At 42.9% G+C, this 6,861-nt stretch overlaps 2 long non-coding RNA genes across 2 annotated transcripts; both read right to left on the minus strand.

The window, feature by feature from the left end:
• Nucleotides 1-3,214: 3,214 nt before the first annotated feature.
• Nucleotides 3,215-6,120, minus strand: LOC112845642 (uncharacterized). The gene is made up of 3 exons (XR_003218511.1): nt 6,077-6,120; nt 5,425-5,541; nt 3,215-3,270 (listed from the first exon to the last, which is right to left on the minus strand). It is a non-coding gene; the product is annotated as an uncharacterized LOC112845642 (long non-coding RNA).
• Nucleotides 6,121-6,122: 2 nt separating this feature from the next.
• Nucleotides 6,123-6,614, minus strand: LOC109198486 (uncharacterized). Its single transcript, XR_002059268.2, has 3 exons — nt 6,594-6,614; nt 6,379-6,502; nt 6,123-6,172 (listed from the first exon to the last, which is right to left on the minus strand). It is a non-coding gene; the product is annotated as an uncharacterized LOC109198486 (long non-coding RNA).
• Between the last annotated feature and the right edge of the window lie 247 nt (nt 6,615-6,861).

Genomic DNA, 6,861 nt, shown 5'->3' on the forward strand with positions numbered 1-6,861 from the left:
CCACTTGCACGCACCTTGCTGGCATCATGGGTGGGCAGCACCTTCACCTTGTAAGGGTGGACAAAAGGGAAGAGAAGAACAACACGCTCACAAATGAAAGGAGCCTCATTTACAGAACCCAGTAAACCACACAAAGACTTTTCCATTTTTAAAGCTGGCCAGAGTGCAACACTGTAACATGTAACACCTAGAAGGTTCAGATGGTTGCAGTACTTTGCTCATTTGGATCAAAAGTTTGGGGGAAAATCTTTCATTAAATCAAGTGATTGTAATGCTCTTGCTTCCGTTGTGTAGTTAACCATCTATCATTTTAGATGTTTCATTAGCAGCCTGATGAAATTAGCTGTGGCGTTAGCCCACTTCAGCCATCCAAACAGATGACCATCTAAGGTGAATTATGCAGATCACCAGCACAGTACACAGATTACCACTTCTTATTCCAGCCAGACTTGTTGTTACTTCATTCTAATCATGCAGTAACAACAAAGATTTATTCCTACTGGCTTTTTAAAATGTGCTTCTTCTATTCTAGAAAAACAAAAACATGTTATCACAGGCTTTTGTTTTTTTCAATGACATTTGTGTTGGCTGTGTCAGTTGCAGGCAAACATTATCATAATGGTTAGATATTAGGAAATAGCTTAAAATCAGTGCATATTTAACTTGTTACACTGCCTTAATGTTGCCTGCATGGGATCTCCTCATCAGCATATGACTGTACCCTGGATGATGATATGTGAGGAGCTTGAACTTGATTCGCTAACAGAAACTAATTTAGCTAGCTTAGCACACATGTCTTGTGGCAAGATATATGCACCTAAATGCTTTAAGTCATTGGCTGTTCTGCCAAATTCCCACCAACCTGCAACTTTGTGAGCTGACTGTTTCGGGATTTTTCTGTTTTAGACAACAAAAAGAAAAGAAAAAGATCTACAGATTCAGGCTTTTCCTTACCTGTGGTAGTCGTGTAGAATGACGTCACTGACACTGGTTTAATATGAAAACAAACTTTCTCAAACAAAAAAACAAAAACAAAAAAAGAAGAAGTGAGTCGGCGTGTCATCTTTACCGAGCACCATACATGTTTTGCCTCACATTAAAATTATTATCTTTCCTTTTCAAAAATAATTTGTCTTCAGAGAAGTCAAATATATCAAATTTGCACGAATTCCACGGCCCGGCAGGTGGCGCAGAGCACTTGTCGCTGGCCCCTGGCAGGTTGAAGCACAGACCGTCGATGGTTCGAGTCTCACTCGGTCAAAATCATCTCTGTAGCTTCGGCCTGCTAGCGGGATTCCTGGTCTGCGCAGGGAATCCCGAGTTTTTTTTCTTTCTTTTTTTTCTTTTTTGGGGTGTTGGGGCCTTTATTTATAAAGCTGGGACTATCTCCGTTGTCATGGCTACCAACAACAACGCCAGCTTGGGGGAGAGCAGAGAGCCGATAGCCGATAAGCACAGACTCATTCATCCTTTCTCCACTTTCTTTTCACTGCTGCTGCTGACGCTGGGACTTGTGTGGCTTTGCAGTTTTTGCCTTGTTGGGAGCTTTTAAGGACCAGCCTTGAATTTTACACATTTGACGTCACTGACATTGGTTTAATATGAAAACAAACTTTCTCAAACAAAAAAAAAACAAAAAAAGAAGAAGTGAGTCGGTGTGTCATCTTTACCGAGCACCATACATGTTTTGCCTCACATTAAAATTATTATTTTTCCTTTTCAAAAATAATTTGATTGATATCATGCCTTGTATGGTGTCAGGAAGACACACACACACACACACACACACATGTGCATGTCTTAACCGTCACGTGGTTAAGTGAATTGTGTGTAACCTCTGTTGTCAATAAAAGAGTGAGGCGGACGCAGAGGAGTTGGAGTTGCTTGGACAGGCGAGTGGCAGCTCTGCTCTCCGACGCTCCCCTTGCAAGTAAAACGTACTGAGGTGTCTGTGTGTTTGCTTTCAGTAACAGTTTCTGTTTACCAGCACATTGTTCTCATCAAAGGAAGCATTACATTTAGAAAGTTTGGGGTCCTGAGCAATGACTTTTTGGGTTCAAAGGGATGAAAAGCTGCTGGAGTGTGTGCTAATGTCTGTAGAAAAAGGTTTTTATACAACTGGACGTGTCACTCTTTTCAGGAAAGTGCAAATTTGATCTAATCATATTAGAAATGTTGTGTTTCAGACACAGATGTTGCTAGATTTACTATTTTTGAAGCGAGTATAATATTTTGTATGAGGGTGTTTATGTATGAAACTGGAACAAAAAGTGAAGATTTCTTACACCGTGGTGCGTAACTCCCTACAAACAAAAGTGCAAACTGGGTCCAGTTATGTCTTGATGCATGCTCAATCATCCAGGTAACTAAATCCCAAAAGGTTCATTCTGTTAGATGAGATATGACTTTATTGATCCCACGGCGGGGAAATTTTTTCCTCAGCTCAGGTACAGATAGCAGAAGGAAAATACAAATAAAATACAAACAAATATAAAACATAGAATAGAATAAACCTTTATAATCCCACTGATTAGAAAATTTGGTGTTACAGAGCTCTTACAGCAAGGGAAAATAAAATATAAAAGGAAGACACAGGGTGGTCCTATGAACATAAGCAACCGAAGTTCGTATATACAGGTAACAATGTACAGAATATGTATAGAAAAATTGAGAAAATTGTACGGAGACATGTATAAAATGTAGAGTAAACTAACAAGCTGGTGAGTAAGATGACCAAAGGAATGTTAAGCTGCATTATAGAGTCTGACAGCTGCTGGTAAGAATGACCTGCGGTAGCGCTCAGACAGAGCTGGCCCTCCTGACCAGCTTGTTGAGTTTCCCCCCGTCCCTCTCTGCCATTCCACCACTCCAGCAGACCACAGCATAGAAAACAGCAGACGCCACCACAGTGTCATAAAATGTCCTGAGGAGTGTCCTGTTCACCTCAAAGGATCTCAGCCGCCGTAGCAGGTGGAGACGACTTAGACCCAGTAGAGTGGTTGAAGGAAAAGGAAAAGGGGGACAGGTGAGGTGCATTTCATGTCCCCGGTGCTGTGGGGGGTTGCAGAGAGGTGTGACGAGCTCTGGTGGATGGGGGAGGGAAGGGCTACTGAATCAAACCTGTTAAAAAACTGGTTCAATCTGTTAGCCAGAACCTGGTCTCCAGACTCTGGACCCCCTCCGCTCACAGTGCTCCATCCAGTGATGGTGTTCAGTCCTCTCCACACACCTCTGGTGTTGCTCTGCTGGAGCTGCTCCTCCACCTTCTTCCTAAAAGGAAGCATTACATTTAGAAAATAAAATACTTGTTTTATATTTGTTTGTATTTTTTGTAAGATAATACACTACATACACGGAGTTTATCTGGACGTAGTGTTTTCAGTGTCATCCAAGTGACTCTAGAGGATGAAAAGCTGCTGGAGTGTGTGCTAATGTCTATAGCAGGGGTGTCCAAACTACGGCCCGCGGTCCATTTCTAATTGGCCCGCAAGAAATGTTATAAATAGAATAGAATATGGCCCGCACTTCAACTTTTGCTTGAGTGTAATGCACTTCTTAGTTTTAACACCAGGGGGAGCTGCTGTTGATCAAGGCAGTTGCTCCACCAAAAAGGACAATCCTAGAAGAAATTTACCCCAAGTTACTGAACATGGCAGAACCAAAGAAGCGAAAGGTAGAAAGTGTGTGCAGAAAATTTCAGACACGGTGGGAGAGTGAATATTTCTTCAAAGAATTCAAGGGGAAGTGTCTGTTTGATCTGCACTGAAACTGTGGCAGTTATGAAAGAGTGTAATGTACGACGTCATTATGAAACCAAATATCAGAACTATGCATCCTACACTGGTGCTGAGCGAGAGCAGAAAGTAAAGCAAATGGTAGCTGTCCTGCAGGGTCAGCAACAGTATTTTTTTGTGCTCAAAAAGTCCAGGAAAAGTCTACAATAGCCAGCTATGAGGTCGCCCAACTCCTCGCAAGACGTGGAGTTACAGAGGAGCTGCTCGATCTTAAGAGTCTAAAAGGCACAACAACAGGTATGGATATTTTTGAAGCTGCGTCAGACTCAACTGACAAAATGGGACAAGCTGTGTGAAGATACAACAGACGGGGCTCCAGTTATGGTGCACACAAAGGAATGGCGTCTACGATGTGCGCTGAGGTGAAAGAGGCTGGAGGTGAGGCTGTTGAAATGCACCGTACTGTTCACCAAGAAGCCCTTTGTGCCAAGACAGTCAATCTTGGAGATGTAATGAACACTATTGTAAAAACTGTCAACATAATTCGAGCAAGAGGACTGTACCACGGAGAATTTCAGGCTTTCCTTTCTGATGCGGATGCTGAATATGGGGATCTACTCTACTACTCTACGCGCTGGCTAAGCCGCGGTGCCGTGCTGAAGCGTCTTTACTCCCTGAGATCAGAAATTGACCATTTTTGAAAGAGAAGGACCGACCTCTTCATGAGCTGAATGACCCTCTATGGTTGGCAGACCTTGCATTTTTAGTTGATCTTACTGATCATTTAACCACCCTGAACAAGAGCCTACAAGGGAAAGAGCAGCTTGTACCACAACTTTATGCGCACATGAAAGCATTTTGTGTGAAGCTCAATCTCTTTAAGACACAAGTGCGCAACTTCAACGTTGTGCACTTCCCCACACTGTCCAAGATCAGAACTGCTTATCCACAGGCCAACCTTTCTGCTAAAAAAGGGAAATATGTGTCTGTGATTACATGTCTCGAAACAGAATTCAGACAGCGCCTCCAGGATTTTTCTGCCATTGAAAAAGAAATCAAGCTATTCGCGACTCCTTTTTTGGTGGATGCCGAAGAAGTGGAAGAGAATCTGCAATTAGAGCTCATCGAAATCCAGTGTGATGAATCTCTGAAGAATCAGCATCAGCAGCTTTCCCTCCCCGAGTCCTACAGGAGCTTGGAAAAGGAAAAGTTTCCTCTGATGAGACGCCAGGTGAAAAAAAATGATCAGTCTGTTTGGCTCAGATTTGCTCCTTGATGAAATGACATTTGTCTGGATTTTTGGCACAAGTGGCGTCGGATCAGCACTGCAGCTGGATGGCCCGATTTACATACCCAGCGCAGCTGATACTCACCAGAAATCTACACTATTGGACAGACGAACCAAAAGATCAGATCATCTTCTCTGAATAAAGCTGTGGTGATAATGGGGAGGAAGAAACAAGCACCAGCACAAGCTGGTCTTTGCCAACAGCTATCTCTGCCAGAACAGAGACCAAAGAAAATACACTGACACCTCTGATCTGGGGGGGAAGCCATCGTAAAAATATTCATGCTTAGACAAACGTTTAAAAGCAAATAATGGTTTCATAGGTTATCACTAGGCTTTATGTAGCCTGAGGTTTGGTGTCAGAAGGTGTGGATGTACAAGAACAATGACAGAGGTACATACTGTCTCCCAGGCCTGTCACCTTGACCTTGCTAAGGTCCAGTGTGGCTGCCACGACGACACTGAAAGGGCTCTTGGGAATGTGATCTCCACCGTAGGTCACGCAACTCCCAGGGGACCCTGTCACAGGAAAGGGAAGCGATCCACATCCTCCCATTTAATATGATGCATAACAGCCAGAAGAACGCTTCCTTGTCTTATAAGAACCCACATAATACAAAGTAACTACAAAGTAACTACAATCCACGCCCGCATGTGTGAGCATTTCTTCTCTCGCCTGTTGCACAGGTGTATATTTAACAGTGTGTGTTGTTGTGGTTGCTGATGATTTCAAAGTCTTTCACAGCCTGCTGCTACTACTGCTTTGACTGGTACACAGTTCAAGTGACAGCTCAAAAGGACCTGTTTACATTAGCATAAAAACTATAACCCTTTTTTTTTTTCATGTTTATTCTTGTTTTTAAATCCTTGCCATTGTGATTGTAATTTTGATCTTGTCAATTTCGTCAAACATTTTCATAAAAGTGTTATGAAGAGTTGTTCCATGTAGTATGACGGAAAACATTCCGACCGTATTATAGACCAATAAACTAAATAAACAGACTGTTTTTTGTTAGTACTCTCTGACTTTGTGAGGCAGTACAGGTATTCTTACCACTGCGGCTGAGTCCTGGTCCCTCTGCCTTGAGAAGGATCCACTTTGACCCTGAACGGTGTCATTGGAATAGCCTAAACCCAAACAGCCTTTGTCCTGATGGCAGAGGACAAAGGCTGTGTTAGCATGTTACCTTTGCAGGTAATGCTCTACAGTCATTTTTAGCCTCAAACAGCAGGTGGGTTAAATAAGTTTCCCTGTAATATCTGTTTCTAAACATGTTACTGTTGTTTGGAATATTTCTTTGACATGATCATATGTTTGCGCTCTTTACTCTCACACACAGTTTTATGGAGCTTTACCTTGACCAGACTCTGAGCAGTCAACAGTGAAGTATGTTGGCTTGAAGGCTTTGAGGCCCGTCTTTGCCACTCCAGGGTCAGAGACCTTCACCTTGTTTGGATGACAGCCTGCTCCGATATTCATCTGTGGGCACAAACACCAAAACTCAAGAGACTTTTCAGTGAGAAGAAAAGGCAAACCCTGCATGCAAGAGTGAAAGTGAGTGCATACTCACCCTGAATGGACTCTCAGTCTCCCCAGGAGACCATCACAGTCTGCTTCACAGGCTTACGTGGGGTGTAGGTGCAGGTGTATGTGCTGTTGCCATTATCCTTAACCTGGACATCCACAGAATTGACTTCACCATCCTGTGCAGAAGACAAGGGATTAGTTCAATCAGATTTAACACACGGTAGTTTTCGGACCATAAGGCGCACTGTTGATGAACAGGTCTGGTTTTATACATGAGGCGTACTGGATTATAAAACGCATTAAGCGAAACA

The sequence above is a fragment of the Oreochromis niloticus genome, unplaced genomic scaffold (genome assembly GCF_001858045.2).
Source record: "Oreochromis niloticus isolate F11D_XX unplaced genomic scaffold, O_niloticus_UMD_NMBU tig00008353_pilon, whole genome shotgun sequence".
Classification (NCBI taxonomy): Eukaryota; Metazoa; Chordata; class Actinopteri; order Cichliformes; family Cichlidae; genus Oreochromis; species Oreochromis niloticus.